General features: G+C 28.1%; 1 long non-coding RNA gene across 1 annotated transcript; it reads right to left on the bottom strand.

The window, feature by feature from the left end:
- Positions 1-2,291: 2,291 nt before the first annotated feature.
- On the bottom strand, positions 2,292-4,460 carry LOC145947802 (uncharacterized). The gene is made up of 4 exons (XR_014427239.1): positions 3,992-4,460; positions 3,772-3,908; positions 3,457-3,628; positions 2,292-3,373 (listed from the first exon to the last, which is right to left on the bottom strand). It is a non-coding gene; the product is annotated as an uncharacterized LOC145947802 (long non-coding RNA).
- Positions 4,461-24,946: the final 20,486 nt, after the last annotated feature.

Below are 24,946 nucleotides of genomic sequence, written 5' to 3'. Positions count from 1 at the left end.
GGGGCGGATTTCGGATCCACCAATAATGAGAGTTTTCCCTAAGACCTGCCGAGAAGTCGAGCGAAGGCCCGGAATATTCGGACAGTAACGGTGACGAGTACATCATCTTTTACACGAGCGATTATACGAATAAGTACACGCGTCTTGGCCTTAACCGCCGCATACGAGTTATTTATATAATTATATATATAAAGTGACTGCGAAGAGCACGAGAAATATCGTCGCGACCCGGTCTTCCCGAGGCGTTGTCGCGACCCGAGTCGATTCTCGAGGCATCGTCGCGATCCGGGATACCGAGGCGTCGTCGCGAACGGGATCGTTCCGCCGCGATACGATCGTGGTGACGTGAACCTTTGTACTATTGAAATTAAACGATTATAAAATAAACTACAGTGCGAATACGAAAGTGTCTTCACTGAAACCCACGAAACATAAATTTGGAAGAAACCTTCCGAAAAATAATAATTGTTTACTTATTGTTCAATATGAAGACACAGATGTAAGCATAATTTAGCTTACATACTGAAACTAACGATGTAAATATTTCAATTATCTATAATTTATATATATTCTACTTCTTATATTTATTATCTTCCAATTTCCCAGGTAAATAATTAATATAAAAACTTACCTTTAAAAAAAAGGTAAAAAAAGGCGCCTAGTATGGGCACGCCAGTAGTGAAAAATTATCCATTGCAAACCCATGTAGAATTGTAGTATAAAAAATTACCTATTGCAAACCCATGTAGAATAAAAAAAAATAAAAAATTTTAATTAAAAAAACTAGGCACTGCTAAATTAAACAATATGTTAATTTTGAAATTTAGCAGTGCCTAGTTTTTTTAATTAAAATTTTTTTATTTTTTTTTATTTGTATTAATTTTAATAATTTTTTAATTTTTATACTATTCTACATGGGTTTGCAACTTGAATTTTTCACTGGTTCATTATACGACTCTATAGGTTTGCAACTTAAATTTTCCACTGGTACAAAAGTTTCTACTTTTACTTGGCGCGCAATTTTTTTTTATATCATTACTTTTGTAGTACGATTCTACATGGGTTTGCAATGGATAATTTTTCATATGATTCTACATGGGTTTGCAATAGGTAATTTTTTATACTACAATTCTACATGGATTTGCAATGGATAATTTTTCACTACTGGCGTGCCCATACTAGGCGCCTTTTTTTACCTTTTTTTTAAAGGTAAGTTTTTATAGGGATATCATTCATTTTTGTATATGATTTAGATTTACTAGGGTTGCTCAAATAATGCCATTTTTTTCAGAAACTATTTATTAAACAGGTTTGAAATGTTTTTAAACATACATGGATATTTCTTCTTTTTAAATACATATTATTTTTTAATATAATCTCAATCAACTTCTATAATCTTATACCAGCACGATACAAGTATATGTAGTGAGAAATGAACAATAAAAATGACGTCGATTCAACGTCTTTTCCACCAAAGAGACCGGTTGATATAGACGTCTATATATTAGTTAATTAGACGTTTATGTGTCCTTCAAATCAAACCTCTATTAGACATTTATTTAAACGTCTATTAGCCGTATATAAAACGTTGATAAGACGTTTTTAAGACGATTATTAGTGGCTTATTAGACGTTTATTTTAATAATCGATATACAATATTTTTTATCGTTTAATTTGATAAATTATTGTCACACGGAGAAGTACTAGATTAGTACTTCGAAGAACTTTAGAGATATATAACTTTAGATATATTTGGGTTTGTATAATGACAATATTTTATAAAATTATTATAATTTATATACTATTAATAGTAATTACAAACCCAAATATATCTAAAGTTATATATCTCTAAAGTTCTTCGAAGTACTAGGTACTTCTCAATAATTTATCAAATTAAACATTATTTTAGATTTTAACACAACCGTGACGAGCAGATAAAATCAATTCAATCTTGCAATTCCAAAGAAATCATATACTTGTAAATATTCCATTATATAATATATGTAATTCCATTTTCTCTCTAAAAACTAATGTCAATGTGTGTGATGAAGTTGTCAGTGAGTATAAAATATTTTTAATTACATAAGAATGTTATTAATTGCACATTAAAACTACATTTTTTATAAATCTCAGAAATTATACATATAACAAAACTTCATAACTATACATAGTTCATAACTATACATAGATTATTTCTTAAACAGAATTGTATTTTCTTATTCTTATACATACCTCGTATATTTTGACATAATTAACGTAACATTAAAAAAAATAAGATACATTTGGAACAATTATTACATTAGTCTTCTTTAATATTTTTTACAAACAAGAGAAAAATTCATGTTATTTTTAAATAAAAAAAAATTTTTTTATGAAATCTAAATGAAATTAAAATTTACACACATAAATTTCAATATTTATATAAAAAATAAAAACTTTATTACTTATAATAAAGAATCTTATTGCAATTAATTATATATATACAGGGTGTCCCATAATTCGCGAACCACCCGTCAGTTGCAGGTAGAGTAGGTTAAACTGAGTAAAAAAGTCTACCATTTTGCGATTTTCTCAATAATTAATGAGAAATAAATTAAAGAAAATCAGCCAATTCGAGCGATGATAAGCGTGCAAGCGAGAAGAGACAGCCCACTCGGGGGTCCAGAGTTAGCGCTACTATGTAGTTACTGTCTTTTGTAAAGCGCTCCTCCCCGCTTCATCGCGCGCCTAGCAACCGTGTAACATTATACTGTTTCTTTTCGCCGCATGCTTAGTAACGATATGAAACTGGGCTGTCTTTTCTCGCCGTCGTCACGCGAATTGGCTGATCTTCTTTAATTTATTTCTCATTAATTATTGCGAAAATCGCAAAATGGTAGAGGACTTTTCTATTCAGTTCAACATGCTCTACCTGCAACTGACGGGTGGTTCGCGAATTATGGGACACCCTGTATATATATATATATATAAATGATTTTATCAAAATATTTTACGATGAAAGAACAGAAAACTGTAAACAAAAATAAATGAAAAATTTTTTCAGAGCATTAACGATTACGAATAAATGAAAAATTTTTTTCAGAACATTAACGATTACGAAAAAGAATAATACATTTCTAATCTGTTTAATTTAAACTTTTTGAAAAAACAAACATGTTGAAATCTAGAAAGGATTAACCATGCGCTCTCTCTCTCTCTCTCTCTCTCTCTCTCTCTCTCTCTCTCTCTCTCTCTTTATTTCTGGCTTGTTACTAGAGAGTGCATCAGTCAATCGTTTCCTGTTTCCGATTTGGAGCTTGCTTGAGCCAATTTTGACATGCTTTCTTAATTTTATTTATGTCACAGTTTTCTTTTTTGTTATACATCACAGTACCTAAAAATAAATACAGAATTTGAGCAATATAAAGTTATAACTATATTATACATATATAAAACGTAATAATCGAAATAATTTACCTTGTATCAGATCCCACAGATAACATTGTTCTAGAGGAATTTTTGCAGAATTCGGATCAATACCTTTAAAATTCATGTTCTTTGCTAAGCAGTTGTACATCAATTTTTTCATTACTGTCATTGTTGCCTTAGTTTCAACTAGATCCATGCCATAACAACTGATATATTTTATCTGTAAAAGTGTAAAAGCAAAAATATACATTGTATTCAAGTTGTGGACAACACAAAAAAAGATAAGTTTATTCAGAAAAGACATATATATTTGCATGATTTGATTTTCATGAAAAATTAAGTTTATTAAATTTAAAATCTTACCTCTTCATTAGTATCCATTGATTAAGTTGGAAAGCACGCTTTTTCTCAAAAAATTGTATAGTTTTCTTTCGTTTTGGTTGTAAAAATAATTTCCACCTCCGTTGAAAATATTTTAATATCAATATAATAAAAAAGCACTGAAAAAATACATTTCTTTAGAATATACATATATATCATTTTTAAAAATTTAATAATTAGCAAAAATAAAATTAATCAAGACCGTGTTATCATTTTGTCAGCCATATATTTTCTTTGTATACGAGTATTTGCGTACAAGATGCATGCGTTACACGCACAGATTTGTAGAGGTTATAACACACAATACTTGCAAGAAGAAAGAATTATAAAATTAATTCTCCGCCGCGTGATGCCGGAGAATTGAATGCAAGTATTGGCAAATACTGCAGTATCCTCACTCTTACTACTGGCAAAAATAGCTAGTATTGATCGATGGCAATAACACAATAAGGAAAAGTCTTTTACAGTCTGCCGCCGGCGATCCGTAGTATGCGCGGATCAGAATAAATATATACAACTATTTACATAAACTATTTACAAAAAACTATTTATACATATATACACAAGAGAAATGAAAGAGAAAGCACTGGCCATTACGACAAAATCCCGCGGATACGATAATCTTTTTAGCCTTGAGCTTCTCTCTCGACGCAGCGACACATGTGACTTCGTCTTAGCCATTGCAATCGCTCTACGGATATCATGCGCTCTATGTTACACTGCGCATACGCGAGCGTCATTTGACGCTAAAGCGTCCAATCGTCAGCGAAGTAGCACGGCGCACGGGATGCGTGCGCAACCAGAGTGCGCGCAATTTCATTTATATTAATTATATAATTATTATTTATTAATATTAATTATATAATTATTATTTATTAATATTAATTGTATAATTATTATCATTAATTATTTATATTAATTATATATATAACATTTTATTATTATTAACTGTTTTATATTTTTAATTATATTTAAGATTAGATATAAAGTAGACGTCGAATATACGTCGTTTCGACGTCTTTTCAACCAATCATTTTTCACTAGAAAATTTGCAGAAAAGCGTTTCTACATTCAATAGAAAAAAAATTTTTAAATAGTTGAAAAGTGGTTTAATTGGATAGATGACATAAACATCTAATAGTCGTCTTTTCGACCAGTTATATTTAAGTATTATATTTGTTCTTAAACGTTGTATATTATAATACAAATTACAAATTATACGAAGAAAACATCCCTATATAGTCAATAAAAATAAAATTTTCGATTGGTTGAAAATTAGTTTAACTTAATACTAATTTCAACCATAGACGACATAGACGTTTAATAACCGTCTTTCCGACCTGTCACTTCTCACTGGGGTATGCCTTTACTGTATCAACTCTTGTTTTTTCTACGTAACCATGTCATCACAGCTTCAATCATCCCCTCATCATCTTCCCAATCTTGTTTCGCAGAGATCTTTAAATTATATGTTTAACACAGTTTAGCGATAGCTTCTAATATTTAACTTTTGGAACCACTTAATTAAATGCACTTCGCGAAATACGGTTTGGAAGATGAAGAGGGCGTGATTCAAATTTGAAAACATGGTTACGTGGAAAGGACAAAAGTTGGTACAGTAAAGGCAAGTAAATACATATAATGTATCGTACTGGCATAAAGAAATAGAAGTTGATTGAGATTACCATGTATATTGTGTATAAATTGTTGAATAAATATTCTGAAAAAATAATCTAGGGCATTACTTTTTGAGCAACTCTAGTACTATTTCAAAAGATTACAATGTCCTCATTCTGTACCTGTAATGTAAAACATATTTAAATCATTAGAGTACGTACATATATACAAAATATATTGTTTCTTTATTTTATATTAACAATTATATACTTATGAAAGAAATAGTAGGATGGCAGCGTAACAAGAAAGTAATTATTATGAAAGAAATATAGTACATCTCACATATAAGTAGTATTGCATATCACATGTATGTAGTATATTGTATATCACATGTATCGTTACCATTTTACTATTTCTTTCATAATAATATAACTACTTTCATGCTACGCTACCATCTTATTATTTCTTTCATAAGTATATAATTATTGATGTAAAATAAGGAAGCAAATAAAAGCTAATAATAATAAATAATGTAAAGATAATAATGTTATGAATGCTATGAGCTATAAAAATGTATATAAATTCTTTATTATAGCTCATATCATTTATAGCACTATTATCTTTACATTATTTATTATTATTAGCTTTTATTCGCTTCCTTATTTTACATCAATAATTATGTACCCAGATAGCAAAATGTTAGCAGCATATCGGCAGTATGACAGCAGATCTAATCATGACTTTACAGCAGATTCCTATCCACTGTGTCCGCAATTGATGATATTCTGCTAGCATAGTTAGTAAGCAAAATCTGACAGCAGATTGGCGGCAGAAACCGAGCAGATCTGTACATATAGTTTGATGGCAGATTGGCGGCAGAAACCGAGCAGATCTGTCAAACGCAATCTAATAGCAGATTGGCGGCAGAAATCGAGCAGGATCTGCAGTTCCTTGCCATTTGAACATATAAGTATAATAAAATTCAATATTTTTCGATGAATATAACAGATGCCTAAGACGTGTTATCCGCTACTTATAATTTTTTTTCATAAATATGATATTTAATGTATAACATATTATATTGTATGTAGTTATATCTCACATAGCAATTAAATGTTCAATTTAATCTATTAATTAAATTAATAAAATAAATTGTAAAAATAATTAAATTTATAATTTATAAAATTTAAGATATAATTTATATGAGAATTAAATTCTGCTTTATGCTTTAAATAGAAAGTAAATGGATAATTTTTCATGTATATCCTATTGATTCTAATAAGTTTAATATTCTCATGTTAGACTTGTCAGATATCAAAAATTAAACTGATAGAAAAATATACTTTTGATCTTTTATTAATAGCCACGACTTGCAGACTTTATATCTATTTTTAACAGAAATTTGATTGCGAGAAAATACATCACATAGCGATAGGTGAAGGAACTATTAAATAACTGCAAAATGCAGATCCTGTTGTCAATTTGCCATCAGATTGTGCGCGCGCAAATCTTGCTCGATTTCTGCCGTCAATCTGACACCAAACTGCGTTGCGCGAATCCTACTCGGTTTCTACTACCAATCTGCTATGATAATTCTATACAAATCCTGCTTGATTTCTGCTACTGACTTGCTGCCAAATTATGTCAGCAGATTTTATAACATTTCTGCCAACGTTCTGCTATCATTATCTGATATAACAAGTTTTGTATAAAATCTGCAGCTTTTTTGCTGGCAAAAATATATAGCACACAGTTTTAATACATGCTCTTGACAGATTTGGCTATCTGGGTACTTATAAAAGAAATAGTAGGATGGTAGCGTAGCATGAAAGTAGTTATTATTATGAAAGAAATAGTAAAATAAAATGGTAACGATACATGTGATATGCAATATACTACATACATGTGATATGCAATACTACTTATATGTGATATACTATATTATTTTCATAATAATATAATAATAACTATTTTCTTGTTACGTAACCATCCTATTATTTTTTCATAAGAATATAATTGTTAATATTGTTATAAAAAATATGAATAAGAATATAATTGTTAATATTGTAAAAAATATGAAATAATTACTTGATTCTTATAAATCTCTTCTTCGTCTTCTATCAATCAATTATGATCCTGGATAACCGCACACTTAACCTATCATATGTCAAAAGATCTAATACATAACCCCGCACGCTGCTAATATCGCGAAGCGCCACTAACGCCGTCTGTTGTGAAACGTGAGAACAGTACAAGATTACCACTACATGCATCTATTGCATGTGTTGTTTACGTGTGATATACGTGTATGCATGTGTTGTATACGTGTGATTAATAATGCGTGTAGCACGATAGATACTACTATGTATGTGTGAACGATGATGACGTTTCTTAAACGAAATTTTTCATATTTAGACTTTGCATTATTATATTTCCGCTTACAAAGCACGTAGAGCAAAAATAAAGACACTTTCATTATATAATTCGACCTCAATCTATCGATTAAACCTAGTAAAAACTCGATCGCTTCAGCCGTTATTGAGCATCCGAATCTATGACTATCTCGAACTGTCCGATTCGCGTAAAGATACACGGTGCCTCGCTTCTTAGAGTCGGCTTCGCCCAACCTAGGCGCGAGACACTACCGTGTCTCTTGATCACTCCGATTAAGTGAGATTAACAAGTATGATCAAAAAGCTAACTTATACATATACAGTCACATAGTTGCAAGGTATCTTAATACTCAAATTTATTTATTTTGTAAATAAAAAAAATTTTTTCTTATTTCTATTTTTTCTCGATTTAACATGATTCAGTGGCTTTGCCCTAATATTTTTCTAGTCTATGGATTTAATGAGATATGGCGATATTAAAAATAAATTTCAGATTTTAGATTATATATTTAAGCGTTTGATATTAAACCTAAAAAAATTTGTTTTCTGAGCACACTACATTGTTAAAAAAATAATAATAATTTTGCACAGTACCGTTCACGTGTGGCTCTTAATGGCATGAAGAATTTAAATTGTGTTTCTCTCTCTCTCTCTCTCTCTCTCTCTCTCTCTCTCTCTCTCTCAATTGAAAATATTGCAAATTATTTTAATCGATACTTCGATGAGTCGCGCCCCAAAGGAAATCGATTATAGATCCTTCGGTCATCCTTACATCGTCGCGCAGGATTAGAAGCGCACGCGTCGCGCGTAAATTGGATCACTGCGCAACGCAAGACACGCGCAGAACTCTTCCCCGCGATTATTTCGCTCATCGCGCAACGCAAAGATAATCGCGAATCAATCAACGAGCTCCATGTGTGTGAACTACCCCCACCCGAAAGTCGCAATCGCGGAAACGAAAAACCTCGTGCCTCGTGGTCGAATAATCGGTCTCTTCCGTGCCGAATCCAGGGCAGTTAAGAAGGTGTAAAGTTCTCTCTTCGGTAAGTAATTTTTGATATAACGATAAATTTTATTAAGATCAAAATTGAATATGTTGTTTTTGTATTCTGTCCCATTCTACTTCAAAAATAAAAGTGATGAAAATGTTACGCCAAGATCATGCGCTGCAATATAATATGCAATAAAATATCCCTTTTTCGATTTATAATTCATTTGATATACATAATGGTTCATAATTTAAATTATATAATGCAATTTGAATGAAAAATGAGTCAAACGGTTTTGAATTATATTTTCTCTGTGCGATTTTTAAGAAAGGAAATTATGAAATAAAATATACATATAATCAGCGTTGTTCGTTAGTAGAGGAGCTTTATCTGTTAACTGCGAGGATGATAGTTACTATTTGACACATGTCTTATGGATACATGTCTATGTAAAAAATTTAGCTGGTAGAATGATTTTTATTTAATATAATTTCTCTTCTGTAAAGCATCCACAGAAACAAAAATTCAAAATTTTTCTTTTTTATTAAGATAATAGCGCTGTATAATTCATAAACGCGAATTATGAAACACGTTGTGGATCTGTGATTTATTATTACATGTTCTACTTTTAAAAATATAAAGATATAATTTAATAAGTTATATATGCAATTATTAAGTTAATAATAAATAATATTTTTGGTATATTTTAATACTATTGAAAACAAGTAGTATATGAAAAGATTAATTTATTTTTATAAACGCTTGAAATTAATTTAATGTTTTTTTTTTCACTTTTAACTTTATTATTTAAAATGACTTGAATAAAAAAATCGGAAATTATAATAGAGATAATAAAGTATTTGTCGAATTAACAAAATACAAATTATTATATTAGTACGAATTATTGTATTAGTATCTGAAAAGATGACACAGTAATATTTTCTGTTGTGCTAATAACATCTCTATGAATATGACTATATTACTACGATGTAATTAATTATGACAATTATTACAATTGAATTTACACAATGGCTAAAGAGTGTCTAAAGGAGAAGGATATTCATCTCTATTCCTTTTTTATATCTTCAGTCTTATATACTATATACAATTTTATGTAAGATTTGATTTTTTATAAAATAATTAGGAGAAAGAGATAAAATTATTCTGTTTCAGTATTCTCGGGTTTGTGATACATATACGATATATATTATTGCATCAAAATATTACACATTTCTATATGTTTAAATGAAATATTACATATATGTACTTTGACGATACACCCTTCCTTCCGTGCTTTTATACATATGTTTATACATATATTTAAAAATTGCAACATCAAACATTATTTAAAATGGCAATAAGAGAACTGGCTTGATGATATTGAATATAATATATTATTATTAGATTATATTATATATATAAGCATACATGTATTCTGACGATTTTTCCTTAAAAAATACTAAAAAATATATTATTATTGCTGTGTATATATAGGCATACATGTGATAACGTAATGAGTTATTTTTGTCATATATAACTTACACATTACACATTTCTAACATGTACGAAACGATAATGTAATCTCTAGACTTTTCTCACGTTAGGAGAATATATTTTTCATGGTTCTAATAAATAAATGTTTATTATAAATATTTATAAGAGTCACAAAATTTAGTTATTTGCCTTTACTGTTAAACGTTACATCAGTTTTATGAAGAGATATTTTTATTGGTAAAAAATAATGCATTATGCGGAATCAACAATTATTGAGTAGATATAATGTCGGATGATATATAATTTGATAATATTTGCTAGATTGCAAGAGATTGTGGATTTGCTGGAAAGTTTACAGGTTTCGAAAACGGATTTATATACATTCTGTTACCACTGAGCATTTCAGATGAAGGTAAAAGTATCACGAATATTTTGTCACACTTAATGGCAGAAGGTTTCAGTGTCATAAATATCAGCATCAATTGTGATGAAGTGAAAATTGATAATTGATTCTATTAAAATTATCGCAATTATTTATAAACGACTAAATAATAACAAATGATTAAATATTAAAAAATGTGACAAGATTTACTGACTTAATTACATTACTGCAGTAGCCTAAAAAAAATATGACAAATAATACACAATTTTGTTTAATATAAATATATATGTATATATTCTGTTGCTTAAAGTTAGCGGTCCTTTAAAAATTGTTATCTTGAATTATAAAATTAAAGATGAGAAATTATTGAATATTTTTCTAGTAAAAAACAAAAAATATTAGCTTTTTCATATTCTATTTTATCTTACTTTAAAAATATAAGTGATGAAACTGTTGCGCCAAAATTATACGCTGCAAAATAAATATATTAAAGACTCTTCCGATTTTATAATTAATAGATTACAAATAAATAAATATACAGAGTGTTTTCGATCCTTTGAATAACATTTCGTAATTTGTGAGTGAAAAATAAATCGAAAAGTTTTGAATTATATTTTTTTCCGCAAAGCTTAACAAAAAAAGAAATTATCAAATAAAAATAGTTTTTCAATGTTTTTCATTAGGCGGAACGGATGTCTATATGTTGCGCGATTGATGATAAACGTGATAGTCATAGTATACCATCTCTGTTATATAGACTTACGTCTGTCAAAAAACGCAGAACTGGTTAAATAACTTATTTAATAATTTTTTAAGCATCTCAGAAAATAATATTTTAGAATCTTTCATTTTTTATTAGGCAATAACACAATGTTATTCGTGGGCATAAATTATCAGACAAATAACACATATAGATTTTTGTGATTAATTAATACATGGTTTACATTTAATTATGTTGAATGAATTATGAGGCAAATGTAAGTTATATACATGCATTTACTAAAGTAATTAAACAGAACATTTTCGGCATATTTTATCAGTATCGAATACTAGTGGAAACACACACACATACGCACGCACGCACGCACGCACACGTATACAAAATTTAATAGATACAATAAACTTTTTGTTTTAATAATTAACATGATACGAATTATTGTATTATTAAATGGATAGAGGTCAGAAAAGTTATCTTTTGCCTAAGAATATATGATATGGTATATGGTACGTGGAGAATTAATGACTTATTTATTAGTAAAATAATTGAAAAAATTATTCCAAATGGATTTGCGTAATATGCAGTGATGACCGGAGAAAAAGATGTTTATTTGTATTCCATTTTTTATACCTCCAATTTTATATACTATAGATTTATGAAAGATTTAATGAAAAAATATACATTCTCTTACTCCTACTAAAAATTATCCTCTTCAGCTGGAGTTCATGATAAATGTTATTCAATCGAATTAATTTTGGGCATAAATGCGATATATTAATTAAGAAAAATAGAGTTTTTTTATTTTTTACGTCACTTAGAAATAATAAAATTATATGATTATATCAGACAATAATGAGATTTATACAATCATACCATTATATTGCAATTTAATCCAATACGAATTTTTATGATATATTTTAATTATATAATAAACTGTATCACAAATTATATGTATATATTTTTATATTTGTAATATAAAAGATTACACATTTATACTTATATGATACATGTTATATATATTTTTTTAAACTATGATATCAACATTATTGGACATTATTTGAAACGTGTCTACGACAATAGGAAAATTGGTCGTAATATATTGAAAATAATATATTATTACTGGATTATGTAGAGGCAAATATGTGTGCTAACGACTTCTTCCCAAAATAATGAAAAAGTTTGACATTGTAGTGTTTATATTTAAATTTAAGAATGTCATGACTTTGGGGTAATGTTATTATATGTTCCTCGAGACGAAATCAGTCACAACTGAGACGCGAAAGTGTACAGGAAATATAAACGCTGTCTTGTGTGCGATAACAAATGTTTCAAATTTGTATTATTAATGGCCTTTTTTTTATCTACGTTAAAGATTTAATAGTTAAAAAGGCATACATGCGGTGCTCTGAAAAAAAAGTTTGGACACTAATCTACTGATAAATCAAAACAACGCACGTAACAAGAATCAAATGGAATGTAAGTTTAATTAATTTAAATACTTACTTTATATACATATTCTCTGATAATGTATGACCGATGAGATATTTTTGTCACATAGCAAACACATTACGTATTTCTAACATTTACAGAACGAAAAGAAACGACAAATATAATCTCTAAATCTTTCTCGGGTTACGAGAATATATTTTTATTATTTTTTATATATATTGAATCTAATAAATATGCTTGTAAGAGCTATTCAAATTGAATTATCAACTTTCTACTATTCAACGTTACATCAGATCTTTGAAGAAGAAATATTTTTATTCATAAAAGTATATGGTTAATTTTAAAATTTCCGCACCGGGCAGAATTGTCTTATCCGGAGAGCATTCGGTGATGTATGGAAAACATTATGTTGCGGCCGGCTTAGATCGTCGTACCTATCTCGAATTCTGGGAATTATCTCATGAGTCGAAAATATTACAATAGAATTTCCTGACGTTAATCTTAAGTGCAACATACCTTTAAAAAATGTTGAAAGTTATTTTTTTAATCAAAATGCAGATTACATGCAGTCAAATCCAATCCATTTACTGGAATATGTGATAGATTTTATGATCATAAACTATATGTGGTGATCACGCCAGCAGAGCTTTAGCTTACAAATATTTTTTTACTTGTTTTATTCTATATGATTAGAACTCTCAGAAGAAGATCTTTTCGCGTGCGAGTATTCACGTATATACCCACACATACTCACGGATATATCAAAACCGATGTTGGCAGTTCGACATCGTTCGCGGTTTGTCTCGCGGCGTGTTTTCATCATTGGGACTGTTTCCAGAGAGATCATCATATTAGCTTTACAAATGACGAATTATTGTATATTAATATTGTTATTTCGTCTAATCCATTAATATAGAATTGAACTCGTCGCGATTGTCGTGCTTCTGTGCTGATTGAACATTACACTGCATCTTGCGAGGAAGTTATGCAAGACCATGTATTTCTGAAGCTCGATGCCAAGGTTCGCGTATACGGCAAAATACAAAAATATCATCGTGTTAATCACTAAAGATATAATATAGAGCCCATAGATATGACAAGAATAAAGATTCTACTGATTGGTTCAGATTTTCGTTAAGATAAAGGCGAACGAGCGCAACAAACGTCACAGAAGCACGACAATCGCGGCGAGTTCAATTCTATATTAATGGATTAGACGAAATAACAATATTAATATGCAATAAGCTTAATGTTATTAATTCCAGCAGAGATTCCGTTGCAGTTCATAATTATCAGGATGTTTACAATGACTTGCAGGTATTATTTTTGTTTTTATTTAAAACAGTGACATTATTTTATTATATACTATATTTTTGTGCCTTGCTACATAGACGAGATCTTCTAGTACATAATTATCTGCTAAAAACTGTATATTTATTTAATTAACTTTTTTTTTTGCAGTCAGACATTATGAAGAATCAACAATTTTTGTTGAAACATTATTTGTCGTCTAAAGTATTTGCTAAGATTTGCTTGATTGCAAAGGATTATGAATTAGTAGGAAAGCTTACAGGTTTCGAAGGCGGATTTGTATACATTCTGCTATCACCGAATATTTCAGACGAAAGAATCATAAATGTTTCAAATTATTTAAGCGCGGAGGATTTCACTGTCATAGATACCAGCATCAGTTTAATATAATAAAGTATTTTACGAATTAACATACAATTTATTGTATTATTAATAATACGATAATTCATATGTTAATTCGACAAATACTTTATTATTTCTATTATAATTTCCGTTTTTCTTATTTAAATCATTTTGAATATTGAAGTTAAAAGTAAAAAAACATTAAATTAATTTTTCAAGAGTTTATGAAAATTAATTAATCTTTTCATATATTTGTCTTCGATAGTATTAAAATATACCAAAAATATTACTTATTATTACCTTAATAATTGGATGAATAACTTAAGGTAATACTTTATCGACAAATACTTTATTATCTTAAACTGATGCTGGTATATGTGACAGTGAAATCCTCCGCGCTTAAATGATTCGAAACATTTATGATTCTTTCTTCTGAAATAAATGGTGGTAGCAGAATTTATACGAATCCGCCTTTGTAACCTGTAAGTTTTCGTGCTAATTTATAATCTTTTGCAATCGAGCAAATCTTATCAAATTTTTTATACGATAAATGATGTTCCGACAAAAATGGTTGATTTCTTGTAACGTCTGACTGCAAAACAAAAAAAAATTAATTATATAAATATACAGTTTTTAGCAGATAATTGTGTACTAGAGGATCTGGTCAATGCAGCAAGGCAAAAATATAGTATATAATAAAATAATGTCACTGTTTTAAATAAAAACGAAAAAAATACCTGCAAGTCATTGTAAACATCCTTATAATTATGAACTGCAGCGGGATCTCTGCTGGAATTAATAATATTGAGCTTATATATTCCATATTAATATTGCTATTTCGTCTAATCCATTTAATATGGGATCAAACTTGTCGCGATTTGCCTGCTTCTGGGCCGTTTGTTCCGCTTGCCTTTATTTTGAACCGAATCTGAACCGACCAGTAGAATCCTTATTCTTGTACATCTACGGTATTTATATTATATTTTTTGTGATTAACACGATGGCATTTTTGTATTTTGCCGTTTACGCAAATGTTGGCATCGAGCTTCGGAAATGCATGGTCCTGCATAACCTCCTCGCAAGATGCAGTGTGATGTTCAATCAGCGATAATTCGTCATTTGTAAAGCTAATATGATGACCTCTTTGTAAACGGTCCCAATGAAGAAAACACGCCGCGAGTAATAATATATTATATTCAATATCATCAAACCAGTTCTTTTATTGCTATTTCAAATAATGTTTGATGTTGCAATTTCAAAATATATGTATAAAATATATGTATAAAATATATGTATAAAGGCACGGAAAGAAGGATGTATTGTTATAGTACATATATGTAATATTTCATTTAAACATATAGAAATATGTAGTATTTTGATACAATAATATATATCGTATATGTACCACAAACCCGAGAGTAAACAGAATAATTTTATCTCTTGCTCCTAATTATTTTATAAAAAATTAAATCTTATATAAAATTGTATAGATAGAGTATACAGGGTGTCCCCGAACTCGCGGATCAACTCTCGTGGGTAGATTCCTGGGATCATTTGGAGACGATTTTTCCTCAGCGAAAATGTCGAGGGAGGTCATCATTTTTTGCATGTTCCCAATTTTTGTCATAATGTATCTTTGTAACTAGCCTTATATTAAAATTTTATTAAAGTAAACTCTATCTGAAATTAACTGAAGAATGTGATTTTGTTAATATTTTATTTCGACAAGGCTTAGTTTGTGAAAAACCCTTTATTTTCAATCGCTTATAACTCGAAAATTATTGATGCCTCGACATTTTCGCTGAGGAAAAATCGTCTCCAAATGATCCCAGGAATCTACCCACGAGAGTTGATCCGCGAGTTCGGGGACACCCTGTATAATACTGAAGATAGAAAAATGGAATAGAGATAAATATTCTTTTCCTTTAGACAATCTTTAGCTATTGTGTAAATTTAATTATAATAATTGTCGTAATTAATTTACATCGTAGTAATATAGTCATATTTATAGAGACGTTATTAGCACAACAGAAAATATTGCTGTGTCATCTTTTCAAATACTAATAATTCTACTAATACAATAATTCATATTTTGTTAATTCGACAAATACTTTATTATCTTTATTATAATTTCCGTTTTTTTTATTCATTTTGAATAATAAAGTTAAAAATTAAAAAAACATTAAATTAATTTCAATTGTTTATAAAAATAAATTAATCTTTTCATATACTACTTGTCTTCAATAGTATTAAAATATACCAAAAATATTATTTATTCTTAACTTAATAATTGCTTATATAATTTATTTAATTATGTCTTTATATTTTTAAAAGTATAGGACATGTAATAATAAATCACAGGTCCACAACGTGTTTCATAATTCGCGTTTATGAATTATATAGCGCTATTACCTTAATGAAAAATTGAAAATTTTGAACTATTGTTTCTGTGGATGCTTCACAAAGGAGAAGTTATATTAAATAAAAAGCATTCTACCAGCTGAATATTTCACATAGACATACATCCATAAGATATGTGTCGGATATTATGTAACTATCATCCTCCATGTTAACAGATAAATGTTCTTTTAACGAACAACACTGGTTATATATGTATTTTATTTTATAATTTGCTTTCTTAAGAATAGAGCACAGAAAAAATATCATTCAAAACTGTTCGACTTAATTTTCATTTAAATTGCATTATATAATTTAAATTATGAAGCATTATGTATATCAAATATATAAATCGCAAAGGACATATATTTTATTACATATTTTATTGCTGCGCATGATCTTGGCGCAACATTTTCATCACTTATATTTTCAAGTAGAATGGGATAGAGTACGAAAAAACTAATATTTTTCGATATTTTTTACAAAAAAATTATTCAATGAATTTTCACGTTTGATTTCATAATTATGGGACACCCTGTATATATATATATATATATATACATATCATCACTTAATGATGATTGTCGTATTGATATATATATATATATATATATATATATATATCAAAATAGTGGAAAATTAACAGAAAATCTCATTAATATTAATAACAATTATTGTAAAAAATAGCAACAAAAGCACAAAGATAATACAATCAAATTTTAATATTTTGTCTTAATTAAGTTTACATTAACTATATTATATTATATTATACACATCCATTTATAAACAAAATAAAATTTTCTAACTTTATATCCTCTCTTATTTTATTATACATTTTAATCTTTTATACAGTTTTATTTTATTATACAGTATGTAATATTATTATATTACACGTTTTAGTTATTGATATAAACTGCACTATTACTTGTAATGACATTTAACTGTTTTTTAATAAAGCGAAAAAAATCTCTTACTATTGTTTTTCTTTTTATTCTATAGATGATTCAGATTTGATCTAATCGACTCGATACTTTATTATGTGCTCGATGAATTCTTTAGAATCCAGTTCGTGCAAATCGCGTTATTATCTTTCCAATTTTTTAAAATATTTTTTTATTTTATTAATATATATCTTAAATCATATGAGGGAACTTCTAGTAAGTAAAAGGTAATTTTTATAATTTTTCGATGAGAACCAATAACAATACAAAGCGACACGTATTCACTTGATTGTATCGAAGATAATAATAAATCTTTTTTCTAATTTCTCTTTTAATATTTCGTAAAAAGATAATCAATAAAAAGATAATTGAACAATTTATAAGCAATCCAAAAATTATAGAATTTTAGATTTTTTATCACTTTCACCGCTATTCAAGCATAAAAATATTATCCACATTGAGATATTTGTCATTTCTTGTTTCACTAAAAATATAAAAAATTATGATTACTTTTTTTATGCATATTGTATATTGTATACTATGCATGTTTTTAGAATCCACTATTTGTGCATATTGATGTGTGATGTTTATATGACAGTATATTATTTGAATCAATTAACGCGCAACATTGTCTTTTTTCGTGGCAATCGCAATCGTAACTGACTCCGCAAACTAGACCGATCTGATCATGCTTTATTTGCTGCGCTCTGTTTATGATTCATTTCTCTCTGCTTGATCGATGATACTTCAGTGTTTCTTCCAACAATTACTTATTCCAACAGTTTTCATGAATAATTATATTCTATATATATATATATATATATATATATATATATATATATATATATATATATATGTATATCCTATATGAGGCGCATTTTTAAAGTAAGATTCGGTTTGAAACAAAGAAAGATATTGACATATAAATTTAATTCATTATAGTCAAAAATTTCTAGCTTACTTTATTGCAATAAATTTTGTGTTCTGCTATCGAACAAGCAAATTCGAACATCGTATTAGAATCATGATTAAAGAGATTAACGTAAATTCTTGAATCCGCAGATCCCATTTGAATTACTTTTATGCAATACAATCAATAATTAAGATATTGGATTTTCGTGCGTCATTGATACGTTCATTAAATCTGTATAAATTTATTAAATAGCTAATTTCTGTCAAAAAATATTAATAAGGCGGTAATTTATTAATTAAATTTTGAAATAATAATATATTAAAAATATTAAAATAGTAATATGTTGTAAAATAATAATATATATTTTTTTTCATTCGATCGCTTTTCTACTTGAAAATTTTGAAAAATTGCGAAATTTAATTACACTTATATTATTGTTTTTGATACAATCGAATATACTACACTCGTTACATGGTACATTGGGTTTAATCGAAGAAAATATAGTTTTATAGCTTGATCATATAAATCATTATAATCGATCTTGAAATAGTTTTATCAAGTAAGAGTTTTATCAAGTAGAGATACATGGAGGAACATCAATTCGATTAGTGGTATTTAAATCATTGTGAAGATTACATGAAACATTGGTCATAGTCGAGAATCGTATGAAAGCCGATCGAGTATAAATATCTACAAGAAGAGAAATTTGTTATGTTAGAAACGTTACAAACGTTATGTGCTTTACTAAAAGTGTTAATGCTAACGAGGTAGACCATAACGTTTTCGTCAGGAAATCTAGGGATTCTGGAGGATCTTTAAAGCTCCGGTCAAAGAAGTTACGAAGAAAAGTATTTTCGTATACTCTAATTTATATACTTTACGCAAATAAAAGATTTTTTTCATGAAGAAAATTGAATGTTATACATTGCAGACAATACACTATTTGTGTAATTGAAACTGTATAATACGTAAAACTAAAGAGAGTTTTAATTTTTAAAAAATGTATGTAAAATTTATTAATTTTACGTCACACATTCAAAAATCAATGTTATGTAATCAAATTAAAACTTAAAATTAAATTTAATTCAGACGATATATTAAAATTTAAACATAATACGTACTATTATAATATAATTGTTAGATTTAAAAAAAGAATTTTAAAAATTATTAATTTTGCGTTGATTTTATTTTTTTTTTGTTACTTAATAATTTGTGACTCATTTACATAAATTGTTTATAATTTTTAAAACATTTTTATTTCTCTAGATATGTTTAAATTTACTAATTTTTGTTTAAAACTTGCAGAGTAAATTATTTTATATTTAACGAAATTTATATAGAAAATCAGAATTTTTGAGTTAAAATAATTCGCATGCAAAACGGCTACTAAACATCAAAGTGAAAGATTGGTACAGTTGAACTTCGAATTGGGGACAATTAATCAATCTATCAATAATATGCGCATAAGCTGTCACTTGCTGTATGTGAGAATTTATATACTATTTATCACTTAATATATGTATATGTCATATATGTATGTACATATTTTCATCAGACATAAATCAAAAGTTATGGCAATGCCAAAAGTTTATAGCATTGTGCTCTCCAGAAAATTTGTTTACATTAAAAAATATTTATAAGATGTTTTTAAATACAGGAATTTATAAAATTTTTATAATTATAAAGAAAATGATAATAAATATATATGTACATATCACATATATATATGTTAAAATATAAACATTATTGAAATTTTCAGTGATAACAAACGCACTCGTGAAAAAGAAAGTCAAGTTAAGATAGAGTTACTTATTAGAAGAAATTAATTAATTAATTTGAAACTAATGTATAAAAACTGAATTATGAGACAAAATTCCTTCAACAATCGAAGAAAGTCAAACTCCCATGATTTATTTACTAAGAGGAATAGTTGTAAATTCTTATTAGCTTTTATTAATAACTCATTCTTGCAAGACTTTCTCCTTAACAAAAGAAAAAATGATATTCAAGAAGATATCTCGATCAGAAACACAATAAAATTAAATTTTTTTTTAATGTGGTTTGTATATATAGTTAATACATTTAATACATTACAGTTATACAAGTAAATTAATATATGCAAAAACTTTTTTCTTTAATAAAAAATTTCTTACTTGTTTAAAGTTTTAAATAAACATGCAACGCCATAATGACATAAGTTGAAATCGTTTTTCAAGAAGTTATTTGATTCTTCTCTGAGATAACATATATGCAACTAGCGAATTTACGGAGTACGGAATTCTCTACCACTTTCTAATAAAACATTGACTTGTCCTAATTAAAAAGCGTTTGTCATTTTCGTGCTATGATACTGAATTAATATAATAATAAATAAAACTTTAATCTCTAAAATGATATATCTTTTATTTATCATTCGGTAAATTCTTTAATGCTAATTTACGAATCGCAAGTTATATCTTTCTCTTACGTATTAAGATTTCCCTTTGACAGATCACGATGATGCATCTGCATTCAAGCAGTTATACAACTTCTAGTAAATATATAATTTATTACGCATCTTTAAAAAATAAATTATGAATCGACAATAATTAGTTCACATATATACACACACACACACACACACACACACACACACACACACATATATATATATATATTAGAGTGGCGCTTATTTTGGATTTTATCGAATTCTTTCGCTCCCAGTTGTCTAATTCATCCCAAATGGCTAAAAAAAGATACATATGAAACACGAGCTCTGTAGCTCAATATTAAAGGGTGCCACCGACCATCTATTTATTTATATTTAAATAACATGGGTTTTTGAGTAACTTTTAGCTGTGATTTTTTTGAGAGGTAAAAAAAAATTGTAAAAATTTAAATCCTATGCGAATTGTTTAGGTATTTGACATACTTTCAGCAAGAATTTTGTCAAAATTCCGATAACATATTAGACGCGACTAAAAATAAATAATACTGACCAAAAATTCTTTTATACATAAAGTTATCAGTTTTATTGTTTCAATTAAGATTTCACGTATTTTTATTGATATTTTTATTGATATTGTGTTAAAATGTAGTTGTAATTGACGAAGATCATACAAAATATATTTTCAAAAATGTTCAAAATAAACAATGGAGTGCTTTCAAAAAAGGGTCGCAAGAAGAATCACTTCTAACCTTACCAGTGAAAATACGCCAAAAAACACCCTTTAAAATGAAAAAAAATTAGCACATTAATTAAGATCTACATTTAAACATATTTTTTGCAGAATAACAGTTAATAAACAGTAATCTATGCAAAAAAAGTATTTAAAAAATTGTAATTAAATCCCTATTTTATAATTATAACTCTCACAAACCATTCCTGCATAAAATAGGGATTCAATTATAATTTAATACTTTTTCCGCATAGATTACTGTTTATTAACTGTTATTCTGCAAAAAATATGTTTAAATGCAGATCTTAATTAATGTGCTAATTTTTTTTCATTTTAAAGGGTGTTTTTTGGCGTATTTTCACTGGTAAGGTTAGAAGTGATTCTTCTTGCGACCCTTTTTTGAAAGCACTCCATTGTTTATTTTGAACATTTTTGAAAATATGTTTTGTATGATCTTCGTCAATTACAACTACATTTTAACACAATATCAATAAAAATATCAATAAAAATACGTGAAATCTTAATTGAAATAATAAAACTGATAACTTTATGTATAAAAGAATTTTTGGTCAGTATTATTTATTTTTAGTCGCGTCTAATATGTTATCGGAATTTTGACAAAATTCTTGCTGAAAGTATGTCAAATACCTAAACAATTCGCATAGGATTTAAATTTTTACAATTTTTTTTTACCTCTCAAAAAAATCACAGCTAAAAGTTACTCAAAAACCCATGTTATTTAAATATAAATAAATAGATGGTCGGTGGCACCCTTTAATATTGAGCTACAGAGCTCGTGTTTCATGGGTATCTTTTTTTAGCCATTTGGGATGAATTAGACAACTGGGAGCGAAAGAATTCGATAAAATCCAAAATAAGCGCCACTCTAATATATATATATATCAACGATTAGACATAATTATATTAATTATTAATATTTTAATGATTTTTCAGAGAATGTAAAAATAGTTTAGTAGAGAATGTTGGGAAATCGTCATGTTTCCCACAAATTGTTATATCAAAAGTTTCAGATGTAAGTAATAAATTTTCATATAACTCTCGTGTTTAACAGTTTAACTCTGTCATAATTGAATTTCACATTGTTGGTATGCATTATTTAAAAAAATTCTTTTATCTTCTTTGACCAAGTTCTTAAGCCTACGGCACATGGTACGTGTTTTCTTGCTAAATTTGCTGATAGATTCGTTGCGCGCTATTCTGTGGGCTGCGTTGCGTGCTGTTAAGATGGCAGTGTTGTTAGTTTCCGTTTCATACAATTATTAAATTATTATACGAAATATTATATATAATAACTAGCGTTTCGGATCGCGCTTCGTGCGGTCCTCAAAGGTTTTATAATTCGGACCGCGCTTCGCGCGGTTCTCATAAAGCCTTTTTAAAACCTGATTTAACACAAAAGATTAATTGTTCTGTCTGTATTACTGCGAACTACTTCCATATTTTTGGACCGATTTTCACGAAATTTATATCAAATGTTGCAAATTTTTCGAAGATGACTACTATTATTTTTTTTTCACTCCCTGATATTGTATTTTGCGTCTTGTTTTGCATAAACTTAAATATTTATAATTAAAATTTTGTTTGCTTATATTAATTTTTTTTTGTTATTTTAATTTCCACACAATTTAATATGTTTTAAATCTAAAACATTAGTTTAGTAAATATATATAAATACAAATTTTAATTTTTTTTTATTATTTAATTATTATACCCATTTTTTTTCCTTACTCAAATATTTTTTGATTACGTCTAATGTACCCACCGCTAACCCGCTATTATTAGCTCTCATACAATTTCATAATTCTTCAATTTACAAAATTTCTCTGTATATTACATTTTTTGTAAAACATTTTTCACTTCCTTCAATTAGATGTCCTTGATTGCTAAATTCATCAATCTTAATTTTTACACTTTCCCTTTTGGTTGCTCTAGAAAATGCCACATAAAGTTGACCATGACCAAATACAGGATATGGCAAATAAATCCCAATTTTTTCTAAACTCTGTCCTTGTGATTTATTTATTGTCATAGCAAATGATACTCGAATAGGAAACTGTCTTCGTTTAAATTTAAATGACAATTCCAAATCACTTGTAATTAAATCTATCCTTGGAATGATGACAATCTGTCCTCGAGCAGGACCAGTTAGAACCTCCGCATAAATTAGATTATTTTTCAAATTAGTTACAATAAATCTTGTTCCATTACAAAGTCCTTTCTTAGTATTTAAATTTCTTAATAGGATTATTATAGCACTGACTTTTATTTTAAGTCGATGAACTGGCATTCCAGAAGGTGTCAGAGAGTTTAAAAACTCAGTTGGAAAATTTAATTGCTCCTGTGGATCATCACTTACAATAAAGTCAATTGAAAGATATTCCTTTTCCTCTCCTTCCATTTGACAAAGGATTGCGTCATTAATTTTAAAAGTATCCTCATTTTTAGGACAAAGTATCGCTCGATCTGGATTTTCTCTAATCCGTTCCATGGTGATTCTATCACCAAAAATCTCATTAATAAGAGATTCTTTTGATATAAAATCTTTGGGGATTTCAATTGTATCGAGATGTAGTCCATCCGTGTTTGATAATTTACCATCTCCGAGTTGCATTAGCCAATTTGAAAATTCTTTTTCTTCCGCAGTTCTCATATTTTGCTGTAATTTAACTTGAGTTACGTTCCTCCATATAGGGTTGTATTTTACAGTCGATTCAATTATAGCTGCTTTTTGTGCATGAGGCACTACTGGGAGACTTGTCTGAAATCTCCTGCAAATAAAATTACTTTTCCTCCAAATGGTCGAGGATTCTTCATCAAATCCTTTAAAAGTTTATCAACTGCTGTTAAAGCATGTCCAACAGTCATGCTCACTTCATCCCATATGATTAATTTGACATTAATCAATTCTCGTGCACCTTGAGAATTTCCTCTAATATTTGATTTAGCTCCATCATCAATTGGGATTGAAAGCTTAAACAGAGAGTGATAAGTTCTTTCTCCTTTCAGAAGTGTGGCTGCAATTCCAGTTGAAG

Source organism: Prenolepis imparis, unplaced genomic scaffold (genome assembly GCF_030444845.1).
Source record: "Prenolepis imparis isolate NDT839.2.m4 unplaced genomic scaffold, iyPreImpa1.0 SCAF_2, whole genome shotgun sequence".
Classification (NCBI taxonomy): domain Eukaryota; kingdom Metazoa; phylum Arthropoda; class Insecta; order Hymenoptera; family Formicidae; genus Prenolepis; species Prenolepis imparis.
The sequence above is the reverse complement of the archived record's forward strand: the minus strand, read 5'-3'. Positions and strand labels throughout refer to the sequence as shown.